Below are 13,596 nucleotides of genomic sequence, written 5' to 3' on the forward strand. Positions count from 1 at the left end.
TGGAGTAGTCATCCAGCAAGTCATCGGCGTCGTACATGGCATCCTTGAGCTTTTGAAGCCAATCTTTGACCACATGGTTATGGGCCTGCTTCTCCTCCGCGTCCAAAAGCACAGCTTGGATGGTGGAAACGGTGCTCCCGAGCTTTCGAAGCTCAACTTCAAAACCCCATAACACTCGAATCTCTTGGAGAGCAAGAGAGCCCAAACTCGTAAGGATACTCCCAGCAATGTCGAAGAGAACTTCTTCCACCATTTGTGGGTTGTGGGTGGTGAGTCAAGTAAATAATGCTAAAAACTCCTCTTGAGGTATATATTATTGATAAGAGGTACGGCCGTGCATGGGATATATTATTCATACTGCATAATTTAAAGGGAGTCTACCAGATATGATGTGCCATGCATGTGCGGCTCATATTTCAATTCTTATATCTTCTATATCATCTCGCCGAATCGATTTCCAAAGGTCATGATCAATAATGGGTGGCTCATAGCCGTGTGGTCTTACGAATAAGAAAGTATGATGTGGCCACGTGAATAAGAAAGTATTTCATTAACAAATAAATTTTGATATATTATAAAGGAAAAAGTTCGTTATCCTATTCAAGTTATTACGGAATTTTAAAATTTTTAATTGAAATAATATCTTCTTTAAACTACAAAAAAATTGTCAATATCTCCTTAACACTACCAAAAAAAAAAAATTATTCTACACATTTTTTAATAAGATAAAAAATTCTTTATAAAAAAAAAAAAAAAGATTTTTTATATTTTTTTTTTTTTACTGTTTGTTCTTTCATATTTTTAAATTTGGCTACCCATTTTTTTCTTATAATTTTTAGTTTTAATTTTTTTTTTTTTTTAAAAAAAAAATTGGTTTTATTTTACTTAGGGTAATTTCATCATGGGGAAACATTAATTAACAATTTTTTGTAATTCAAGAAGTAAATTATCCTAATTTAAAGTTTGAAAGATATTGAAGAAAATTGAGTTAGCTGTTGAAGTAGTGATCAATTCAGAGGCGTTGGAGCATTGAAGGAAGATGTGTTTGCTTTAATTATTGATAGGTGTGGGCATGTGCATTTCTCTCATATTATTATTAGGGTTCTATTGTGTCTTTTAATTTTAATAAATATTCCTTTTTTAAATCCGGATTATCAATTTTGTCAATTAATTATACAATCATAGATTCTTCTTTTGTCAAAACATTTATTGAAAGAATATCTATCTTGTTTTTAATCTTATAGGGAAAATCCAAATCCGTATTCTTTGCAAACTTTCCTTCTATATATTCGTGCCTAATTCTCATTTCTAATTTTTTGAAAACAAAAATAGCTTATACCGTCTAAAATATATCAATTTAGGTCATCTGATATTTCTTTTAAACTTTAGACAATGTCTTCTTCAAATTATTAAAAAATTATCAATGTCTCCTAAAGACTAACAAAAATATAAAAATTACCCTACAAATTTTTTCAACAAGACAAAAATATTCTTATAATGTTTTTAAAAAAATTAATTAAAAAAGTGATTTTTTTTAATTGTTATTTTCCTTTATATTTTCAAATTTGGCCACAATATTTTTTTTTTTAATATAATTTTTAGTTTTAATTTTTTTCTCAAAAATTTTGCTTTTATTTTTTACTAAAGATATCTTTATCGTTGAGAAAATAATTTTTAATAATTTAATAGGTAGCTTGATAATTTGGGAGAATATTGAAGAGAACTCGTTGGTAGCACATCTCAATCAAACGTGTAGGTGCGTTTTTTTTTTTTTTTTTTGGACATGTTCACACAAGGGAAGAGAGAGGAGGGATTTGAACTAGTAACCTCCGCTTCATTAGGCGTGGTCCGTAGCCGATTGAGCTACCTCTTGAGAACAAAGGTGTAAGAGCGTTGAAGCCTGAAGGAAGATGTGTTTGCTTTAATTATTAATACAGCGAGAGGGGAAGAGAGAGAGTGATGTTGATTATTTTGGAAAAAAATATTTGAATTTAAACTGAAAGAGGCAGCGTAATTATTTTGGAAAAAATTTAAAGTGGCTTATTGAGAACCGGTTGAGAAAATAAACCGGTGGTGGGGCCACTTTAATTTTAGTTTTTTTTTAAAAAAAAATAATTTTCACGTAGGACACTAGAAAAACACTAGGAGAACACCTAACATTTCCTTATTGGTGGCTCTTATCATTTCTCTTTTTAGAAAGGAAATATCTTTATACCATCTCAACTATAAAAATTTAGATTGATATATGAAAGTCAACTCAATTTTCTCAAAGAGTGCCCCTACTATGCGGTCGGTCTGTAAAACCAGCCTTTTGCAGCACCCAATACAAATGTGACACGTAAGGAAAGCACAGCTCATGGAATAGGATCGAAAACACGAGATTTCTTCTTCATCCCACTCGAGTCTCTGCGTTCTTCTTCAGTCTTCTTCATCTTTCTTCCTCTCTGTTTCCTCTTCCACTTTCTCTTTTTCTCTCTTTCCTCTTCCCTCTCCCCTCACGGACGGCCGGAACCCGACCGGAAAAACCCATCACCCAATGGGCCAAACCCACCCCCACTGGAAAACTCATCACCCAACCTGCCATTTACGACCTTCACTTTGCCGTACCCATGGCTGGCACCATCCTTAACACAATCAGCATTTTGCTTCTCCTTTTCAAACGACTCTCTCTCCATTTTCACCTTTGGGTTGCTCTCCATTTTTGGTTTGAGAAAACTTTCCCATGGTACATCTAATAAATTCATTGAACCCAATCACCCAAACATCTAATAAATTCAATAAACCAGTTCCTGCAAATATCAGATGGGCGTTCAACAAACCGTTTGAGAAAATTTTGGTTTTTTTTGTGGAAAGTTGGAAATGACAGTGACCCATGCAGGTCACGGTAGAGCAGTCGTGGGTTCGGCCGGAGACAGAGAGATGGTTGCCACCAGTATTCAACCATCTCCGGCAACCAGAATCTCTGTCTCCGGCCGAACCCAACTCCATGGGTAGAGAAAAGTTCTTGCTTTGATTGAATTTGAAGCTTAAGATTCTGGTCTGTTTGAATTGATTATGGGTTTTGTTGGAATTTCTGGGTGATTGCTCTGTGATGGAATTTCTCTATGATTTCTCTGTTCGAATTCCAGGAGGTTCTACCAAAAGAAATCTAATAGATTTTGCTACTCAGTGGATGTGGTGGGTGAATGGTGGGAGAGAAAGAGGAAAAAATATTTTCGGTGAAGATGAATGAACCAAAGAAGAAGAAGAGAGAAGAAGAGAAGAAGAGAAAGTGGGAGAGAAAGAGAAGAAGAGGAAAAAATATTTTCGGTGAAGATGAATGAACCAGAGAAGAAAAGAGAGGAGAGAAAGTGGGAGAGAGAAAAAAAATTCAATGTTTTTGATCCTATTCTATTATGTGCAACTATCTGATGTGTACCCATTGTATTGGTTGCTGCAAAAGACAACTTTTGCAGCCCGACCGCATAAGAGGTTTTCCCTTTCTCAAATAATTAAAGCTTCCATAATCAAAATCAAAACTTCAATATTCAAAATTTCCTTGTTGAAAATCTGTCAAAATTTCATACAAAATATTTAGTTATAATTCATGTGTGAGAAATACTACAGTTCAGTCAGTTCTTTTTAATGTTCTCTTAATCTTACATGAATATTATTTAAAAAAAAAAAAAAAATGAGGGACTGATGGAGCAAATTTTTTTTCCTGCTTTTTTAAAAAATAATATCCACGTCGGATTAGGAGAACATCAAAAAAATACCCAAAAAAACCGTATCATTTCTCATTAAAGTGCTAACAACGTCTTCTTTGTGTGTGGCCAATGTCAAATCCTTCTCAAATATAATGTGATCTTCAACTTTTTCCAATTGCTAACTAGTTTCCCTGTCTCCTAATTACTTAATTCCCTCTAGCTAATTGCTTACTCTCTTCAATTTTTTCTAAATGCTCATTCTCCTCAATTTTCTCTAAATTAATTTTTGAAATCGATGAAAATAATTCATAAGTAGGTGAAATAATTGTGGGGGAAGAAACAACACCCAATTTTTTTAAATTTGCTTCTTTTTATTGATAATTCTTAAAAGATGGGAATGAATAAAAAGGAGTGTACGTGTATAATTAAAATTTTCTTTGACAATTTCTTGCAAAATTGATTCTACTTTAACTGCTTTTTGTTCTACCAATTAGTTTTTTCTTATCACACTTCAATTTGTCTAATTTTATTCTATTATCAATTTTAACTTTCTCTAACAATTCAAAAGATTTAACATTCCCTTTAATTTCATTCATATATTTATAGTAATCATTTCTAATTTTATTTTTTTTTAATTTCGAAAATATTCTAAAAAACCATTCCCCTTTTTCATCAGCTTCTTTTGATATAAATTCATTTTCAGAGAAATCAAGAGTACTTAAGAGATGCATAAAAGGGCGTATATGCAGGAAACATGATTAGGATCAAATGATCAATGTCTAAACACTATAACAATCCAACTCAATCCAACCTGATACACTGGGTTGAACAAAGTACCAAATTTCACTTGGGGGTTGAAAAATGAAACAGAACAAAAAAAATAAAAAGGACTCAATCTAGGGATGGGAAGCAGCACCATTTGTTGTTGCATCCATAGGCTCAGCTTCTGTTGACTCCTCAGCTTTGTCACCCATTTTACCTGCAACACACAAATAATCCCAACAAATAACAATTACATTACATAACCGAGGATAATATAGTTCTAGTTTACCAATTATTATGTTCCAGCTTACCTTTCTTCTTTTTATTTGTGCCCAAGGCTAACAAGGCCTTGATTTCGGGTTCATCTGTTGTCTTTGTGGGCTGCAGCTCCTACAGAGGATGAGATGTGACTCTATTCGAACCATTTGACATTAGCAAAACTGTGAATTTGATGTGAGCAACATAATCTCCTGCAAAACCAACAACCCATTGTTGCAAAATTAGAAAATCTAACATCAACTCTCTGTGTGAATCTGACCAGATATGGCTGCAAGAGTTCATGATTAACACGTTCACCAAAAGACAATGTTTTAAAAAAAGCTGAAGGCACAACACACCTAGCTGTGAATGGCATGGGTTGAAATTTCTGATTTATTTCACTGAATATAAACCTAGATGCTTTCATCTTCAAGTGGTAGTTCCTGTCAAACTGCTTCAGCTGATGGACAAAAACACATTCAACAATTTTGCAGCCATAAGCAGCAGCAACCTTCTGAATTGCATCAGTTACATCTTTGTTCTGCCAAAGAAACAAGGTTTAGGGAGAAAATCGATAAAAGGAGAAGAAGGTAGGAATTCACTTTTCCTAATAAAACCACAGTAAAAATAATCACTAAGTTTAGATTATAGAAATTAGAAAGAAAAGACAAGAAGAATGGCAGCCATATATAGCACTCTGCTTCCATCAGTTATTATGGACCTTAAAACTCTAACCAATCATACATCGATTGAATACAAAATGTGTATGTACCTAACTCTGTACCATTGTTACAAAAAATTAGAGTGCAACTATCCATGCAAGTACATATAAAAGCATCGAAGTTTAACAAGCATGTAGTTTAGAGATGTATGAATTTACAGACAATAAAAAAGTCAGTAACAAGAATCACTAGCTTAGCCAGTTCTAGGCAACAGGGAAAGGAGAGAACTTATTATAAAAGAACAAAAAAAAAAAAGAGATGATTTTGCACTCAAACCTTTGAGTTGGCTCCAACAAATCTCCTACGTTATCAAATTATAGAACTGATAATTTGCATTCTATTAAACTCTCAACACGTAAAAATTGATGTCATCAATAAACGATTAGGGAGGAAAAGTTAATAAATAAATAAAAGAATGTACCTTTTATCATCCAAAAAATTGCAAATACTGCAATAGCACTCTGCTATCGATAGTCCACCACAGGAAGAAATTGAGCAAACTGGTCCAACAGGATGAAATTTCAAGCATTGCATACGCAATATTTCAGCCGTAGCTTTCCTGCAAATAAATATTGATACTAAAAATATTATCTATGGAAGTCCACTGTCAATCAAGTAAACAATATAAGGGCAAACTTACATATCCATTAAATCTCACTGGGTTTGTCATGGCAGAATCTGCATGTAAATAACTTGCCACAGCAATCAGCAGAGTTTTCAATTTCTTTCACGATGCTTACTCCCAAATACTTGTTTCTCCCAACCATGAAAAAACAGAGAACATTCAAGTAAATCTTCATAATTTGAATTTCCACTGGTTCTTTCGGATCAAGAGTTAAATCCCGAAAAATCCTCTCATTTCAGATTCAAGCTTGTTTTCTGTTTCATCGGAAGTATATCATTCCATCAAACCTTAAAAGGGAGATCACTATGATCCAGGCTTTCATAGGCCTCAGTGCCTAATATTTTAAATTTGTAGCACATTCACATTAAAAAAAAAAAAAAATTAACAATCTGAATATTCAACACACAGAATTATATAAAAGCTTACTTAGATATAACAGAACCATGAATATAAATTGCAAAGAATATATGCAAAGGCAGCATTAACAAAAGAACTGCAATAAACAGAGTGGTTGGCTAACATGATCTTCAATTCAGTAACCTTGGAGCACAACAACCGATTTCACTTGAAGTATTCTCACTGTCTTTAGGGATTAAAATGCTTTCAAGCAAGTGGAAGAAACCTGAAAATGCAAAATACTTGTTAGGTGGCTTTTAAGGACCGCTAGGATTTTTGATCATGTCTTTTAAGTTCTAAATGCTAATAAAAGTTGCTCAACAAATTGTAGGCAGAATAGTATTTAAAAATTCAAATTAATATGGTTAATTGAATGTCCCCTTTCACGGGCTCAGCTCATTGTCATGCTTGCACCATTTACTCACCCGATCTTCCTCATCATGAAAGTGCTCTGTATAGTTTCCACTGTTTTGTGTACAAATGAGGCTGACATACCCGAGAATATTGTAGAAATCCCCCAATGATTCTCACATCCACTTCAGTGACAAGATAGGAATCAGTGACAAGATCCCCCCTACATTAACCTGAATAAAACAAAAAGGAGCAACTACATTTGTTAACTATAGTTTCTAAGTACCTGTCAAGAATTCATTTAAGAAGTTGAAGAGAATATCATATATGAAAAAAGATATGCACAAGGAAACTACATTATACTGAAAATGCACAACCATATATATGCTCGTATGAGCTGCCGAGATTACCAAGTCACAAAACAGCAATGGGAAATATATGCTCATTTTTTTAAATTTAAAAAATACATTGGAAAGGAGAAGGTTTACTTGACAAACAAGCTTGATCCAGTTCTGCTTATCTACTAAACATTATTGGTAACTAGTTGTTTTCTTCCACATGGAAAAAGAGGACAACATTTTATCAACAAATCAATTAAACACCATAAAAGTTTTGAGAAAGGCAAGCTTAGAGCAATTTTGGCTTGCATATAGTTTCTACTGCTGTGACAAAATGCATTTCACATGGGAAATAACTCGTACACATCACGAAGAGCATAGATAGATGAAACTTGTTGAGGAGATAAACACAAACCCCTGTCAAGCCATCCGTTCTTATACTAGTATTGGAAACATAAACACTTAAAACAGGGCACTACTTTCCAGCTCTACCTCTTGGCCTCTGTTTTGAAATGAGACTTTTTGAGTAAGGAGCATGTTGAGTGAAAATGGCACAATTGCAAGGCAAGAGAAGGTGGAAGCATGGAAACACCCTTTTCACATAAGTCTCCAGATCCACTCCAAGTTTCAGCACCGTGTGATCTTTGAGAAGATCATTAAAAGCCAATCCTAAAGATCATATTCCAGGAATCAGATTTTGCTTATTTTTTCCATCTCATTTTCCAGCAATCATTACAAATTTCGAATTGGCTCCAAATCTTAAATTCATATGTGAATTACAATATCAGATAAAAGAGAGAAACTTATACCAAGTCTCTTGTTTGTCTGTCTTCTTATAAGTAAGTGGAGTGGGTATAACCGGTCAAACTCAACTCTCTTGGAAGCAGTGAGATTGTCATACCCAAAATCCATTTCATGAATTGCTGCTTTCGATCAAAAAACCAAATATTAAATTCAACAATAACTCAAAAATTTCAAATGAAAATAATAAATATGTAAATTTCATCCATGAACGGAGCTACTTGCAGTTAGGCTCCAACAACAATATGAATGAACAGAGTGTGCCCTAATCGTTCAATAGGATTACATTTGGGATGGGATTGACTTCCTTGTTCTATTATAAGTCTTTTACCTATTACTTGATGCTATCATTTGTAGAATTTAAATTTCAAATGGAAACACAACAAAAATTTTAAAAAGAAAAAAAATATATATATAATATAGGAAATGCCATTGAACTTAAAGATAGGAAACAATACCAAAAATCTTAGAGCTTAGCACAAATTTGATTGTTGGCAAGGTCTGAAGAAGCGTCTATACATAAAACCTTCTGATCTGCATATGAAATCAAAAGCTTGACACAGTATAAAGAAGATGAACAACAAGAAGAAGAAAATTACTCTCTAATTGGTGACTTAAAAACCTGAGCAATTTGGCGAGTTTGGCTTTGCATCCATCCCATACGATTACCAATATCGTCGCCATTTTGAAAGTTTGGGTCGTGAGCAATCTTTGGCCAATCCTCTCCTATTCATTGTTGACATCTTTCTTCCAAGTGAGGACATTTTGCAATCCTCAAACGACGTAAAGAAGTGAGCCGGCGCACCCCTTCAGGCAATGATATTAAATTGGGACAATTGATGATTCCAAGCTTCTGAAGTGAAGTGAGGTTGCCAATCCACTCTGGCAAAGACACCAAACTAGGGCAGTCCATAATTTGAAGCCCTTGCAGAGTGGTAACATCTCTAAGCTCTCTTGGGAGAGAAACCAAGTTTGGAACTTGTACTATAGATAGATGACCAACTCTTGTAGGTCAAAGGCAATGTGTGCCATCTTCATTCACATTGTTGAAAAGTTCCTCTCAGCCAGCAATACACAAATCTTCAAGTGTGGTGAGATGTTGAAAGAGTGGAGATAAGGATATTCGCAATTTACTGCACCACAAAATCTTCAGAGTCACAAGAGAAGTGAGGTTTTGCAGCCACTCTTCTGGAAGATATTCAAGTTCCTCAAATCCCATAAGAAAAAGAGACTTCAATTTGGAAAGATCGGAAAATGGAGAGGAAGCGGAGGGTGATATGACTGGTATTAGAGAGATCATAGGGCAATCACTAATACATAAAGAAGAAAGGCAAGGAAATGATGGGAATAATGGAAGATGATGATGTGGCGCAGGCTCTGCTGTTACTGATACTTTTTCCCTCATCCTCCACCATCCCCTCAACTTAGGCAAGTTCGAAAGAGTGAGAATTTCAAGGGGAGAAGAGGACATGTCACTAGCATCATTGCTCATGTACTCCAGCGAACTTAAGTTGTGAAGATTGAGACGCTTGAGAAAAGGGAATCGATCCAATGGTGGAATATGTTGGCACCATTTACAATCCCATAAGACAATAGAAACCAAATTTGAGAGTGAGGATACCTAGCTAGATAACCTAGCACCTGCATACCCAGCTATATATAATTGTGTCAAATTTTGGTGTGGCTGAAAGTTTTGCAACAATTGTTCATCATTTGCAATTGCCTTATCACTATCATTACCAGCTTCTAGGTCCCACTCTAATTCTAGACATCGAAGGTATTGCTTCCTCGCCAAGTTTGCAGCCTTGGCTTCTAATGGAGAAGATCTTAAGTGCTCTAAACCTTTGATATGTAATTCTCCTCTCAATTCATCTAAACCATCCAGATTGCCTAGCCCACACTTTTGCCTTGAAAACTGTTAGAGGGATTTAGGGTTTGCATGTAAAGAGAAGAAAGAAGAGGCTCTGTTGTTTTCACGTAGCCTTCTCCTCTCATACTTCATATATATATATATATATATATATATATATATATATCTAATGTAACATTGAGTACAAAGACCAAAATACCCCATATAATATATTAACCCTAATATGCTCATCTAACACTCCCCCTCAAGCTGGAGCATATATATCATATAAGCCCAGCTTGGAACAAATAAACTCTAACTTCTTTCGACACAAAGACTTTGTAAACATATCAGCTAGTTGATCTCCAGACTTCACAAATGGTGTAGATATATCTCTGCTGAGTATCTTATCTCGAACAAAGTGACAATCGACCTCAATATGCTTAGTTCTTTCATGAAAAACAGAGTTAGATGCAATATGTATAGCGGATTGATTGTCACAAAATAATGGGATAGGAGTAGGAGCAGTGAATCCGATCTCCTGTAGGAAATGTTGTAACCACGTCAATTCACTAGCAGTATTAGACATTGCCCTGTATTCTGCCTCAGCACTCGACCGTGCCACCACCGTTTGTTTCTTACTTTTCCAAGTCACCAGATTACCACCCAAGAATGTGCAATACCCTGTAGTAGATCGCCTATCTGGGAGGGAACCTGCCCAATCTGCATCAGTAAACCCTTCTACCCGGAGGTGTCCATTCGGTCTATACAATATCCCAAGGCCAGGAGCTCCTTTCAAATATCGAATAATACGAGTAACAGCTTCCCAATGTAAAACTCTAGGAGCCTCCAAGAATTGACTAACAACACCAACTGCATATGAAATGTCTGGCCTAGTAATAGTGAGATAATTCAACTTTCCAACCAAACGACGATACCTACTAGGATCTTCAAATAATTCTCCTTCATCTTTTACTAATTTCTGATTAGGATCCATTGGAGTGTCAACAGGACGAGCATCCAAGAGACCTATCTCTTCTAACAAATCAAGTGCATATTTTCTTTGAGATAAATTGATACCCTTTCGGGATCTAGCAACTTCAATCCCCAAGAAATATCTGAGTTTTCCCAAATCTTTAGTATGAAACTTCTGCTGTAAAAACAGTTTCAATCGAGCAATACCTCCTGAATCATCACCTGTAATCACAATGTCATCCACATATACCACAAGAAGAATGTAGCCTGCATTTGTATGCAAGTGAAATACTGAATGATCTGTCTGACAACGCTGAAGACCAAACTCCATAACGGCCTCAGAGAACTTCCCAAACCATGCCCGTGGAGATTGCTTGAGACCATACAAAGCCTTTTTTAACTTACAAACACAACTCCGATACTCCCCCTGAGCAACAAACCCAGGTGGTTGCTCCATATAAACTTCCTCATGTAAATCCCCATGTAAAAAGGCATTTTTGACGTCCAACTGAAATAAGGGCCAATTAAGATTAGCAGCCAAAGAAATAAGAATACGAACGGAAGAGATTTTGGCAACTGGAGAAAACGTCTCATCATAATCAATACCATATGTCTGTGTATAACCCTTAGCAACCAAACGAGCTTTCAACCGTTCAACAGAACCATCAGGATTAAACTTAACCGTGTATACCCATTTGCAACCAACAGTCTTCTTAGCAGGGGGTAATGGAACAAGTTCCCACGTACCATTTTGATGTAAGGCCTTCATTTCCAATTCCATAGCTTGCCTCCAACTAGAGTCAGATAAGGCATCTTGCACTGTCTTCGGGGTGGAAACAGTAGAAAGATGGGAAATAAAGCAAGAATGGGAAGGAGATAAAGAACTAGTGGATACAAACTGACTGATAGGATGTTTAGTAGTGCAAAAACGTGTACCTTTCCGTAGGGCAATGGGCAAGGAATCAGATGCAGGTGCCAGCGGATCCGAAGACGGGGAGGATGATGGTGGAGGTGCAAGAGCTGATGGGCATGGCCGACGTGTATAAACCTGGAGAGGAGCAGGTGAAGGTGGAGGCAACATGACAGACTTAGAGAGATAGGGAACAGGCAGCGGAACAGACGCGACATCAGGCTTAAGGGTAGACGCTCCGAAAGACTCATCAACAGGAAAATAGGAAAGAGACTCAACAAAGGTGACATCGGCGCTAGTAAAGTAGCGGCGAAGAACAGGACCATAACAACGATATCCTTTATGAGTTGTGGAATAACCAAGAAAGACACATTTGGTAGAACGAGGATCAAGTTTATCATAACCAGGACCCAAATTATGAACATAACAAACACACCCAAAAACCCTAAGTGGTAAGGCAAATGGGGGTGAAGAACAGTATAAGAGAGAATGAGGAGAAGCACCATCTAAGACCGAAGAGGGCATTCGATTAATGAGGTAACAAGCAGTAAGAACAGCATCACTCCAAAAATGTTTGGGGACATGCATATGAAATAAGAGACAGCGTGTAACATCCAATAAATGACGATTCTTGCATTCAGCCACTCCATTTTGTTGTGGAGTGTGACCACATGATGTTTGATGGATAATGCCTTTATCAGACAAATAAGAGGCAAAAGAACTAGATGTGTATTCTTTGGCATTATCAGAACGCAAAATACGAATTTTCTTAGTAAATTGAGTCTTAATCATATTACGAAAAATCGGGAAAACAGAAAATAACTCTGAACGATTTTTCATTAAAAATAGCCAAGTCATACGGAAAAAATCATCCACAAAGGTCACAAAATAATGAAATTTATTGGATGCAATATTCATTGGACCCCATACATCAGAATGAACTAACTCAAAAGGATGTGAAACACGACTAACAACTCTTGACGGAAAAGAAACACAACAGTGCTTACTAAGCTAACAAGCTTCGCAAGACACGGACAACTCGTTTCGAAGACTCGGGACTTGATGCTTCAACGTAGGAAGGGAAGGATGACCAAGACGACAATGCCACTGAAGAGCTGAGGTTGACGACTGTAAAGCACATGAGGAAAATGAAGGTGCAAGATCCAGATAATATAAGCCACCAACTTCATGCCCCATACCAATCATCCTTCTCGTCTTGAGATCCTGAAAAATGCACAAAGAAGGGTAAAAACTGGCAGAACAATTAAGGGCTTTGGTAATTTTACTAATGGATAACAAATTAAAAGGAAAACCAGGAACGTGTAGAACAGAAAACAACTCAATATCTGGACTCAAATGGGTATGGCCAAAGCCGGCTACGGTGGAGAGGGAACCATTAGCTAGGGTGACACTGTGGGGTGTATCAACAGGACGATAATCAGAGAGAGAAGTGGACGAACCAGTCATATGCTCATTGGCGCCAGAATCAATAATCCAAGAGTCGCGAGTGGAGGATAAAAGACAGTGAGATGCAGTACCTGACTGAGCAAGAGTAGCAGTGGAAGAGGTAGAGGCCCGCTTATGGGTTAAGAACTGAGCATACTCATCTTTCGGAATGGAGATCAAATCATTCTCGAAGTGTGAGCTCGAGCTAACAGGTGGTCCAGATGGAGCTGGGAAATCAGCATGAGAAGCAACCTGATTGGCCAACCCAGATGGGGTGCCATGTAAATCCCAACAAAAATCCACAGAATGATTAGTACGACCACAATGAGTGCATTTGCGAGGCCCACGACCTCCAATGCGACCTCCGCCTCGAGAATCACGTCCACCACGAAAACCACGACCACCATGACCACCCCGTCCCCCACGAGAACTACCATAACTTCCACGGGCAGCAATAAAGGCAGCACGCTCACTAGT

At 36.7% G+C, this 13,596-nt stretch overlaps 2 long non-coding RNA genes across 2 annotated transcripts; both read right to left on the reverse strand.

Moving 5' to 3' along the window:
* Positions 1 to 4,628: 4,628 nt before the first annotated feature.
* Positions 4,629 to 6,247, reverse strand: LOC132183232 (uncharacterized). The gene is made up of 5 exons (XR_009440380.1): positions 6,069 to 6,247; positions 5,850 to 5,987; positions 5,066 to 5,247; positions 4,760 to 4,918; positions 4,629 to 4,665 (listed from the first exon to the last, which is right to left on the reverse strand). It is a non-coding gene; the product is annotated as an uncharacterized LOC132183232 (long non-coding RNA).
* A 1,390-nt stretch (positions 6,248 to 7,637) lies between these two features.
* LOC132183233 (uncharacterized) lies at positions 7,638 to 9,511 on the reverse strand. Its single transcript, XR_009440381.1, has 3 exons — positions 8,398 to 9,511; positions 7,948 to 8,061; positions 7,638 to 7,807 (listed from the first exon to the last, which is right to left on the reverse strand). It is a non-coding gene; the product is annotated as an uncharacterized LOC132183233 (long non-coding RNA).
* Positions 9,512 to 13,596: the final 4,085 nt, after the last annotated feature.

This window comes from Corylus avellana, chromosome ca5 (genome assembly GCF_901000735.1).
Source record: "Corylus avellana chromosome ca5, CavTom2PMs-1.0".
NCBI classification, from domain to species: domain Eukaryota; kingdom Viridiplantae; phylum Streptophyta; class Magnoliopsida; order Fagales; family Betulaceae; genus Corylus; species Corylus avellana.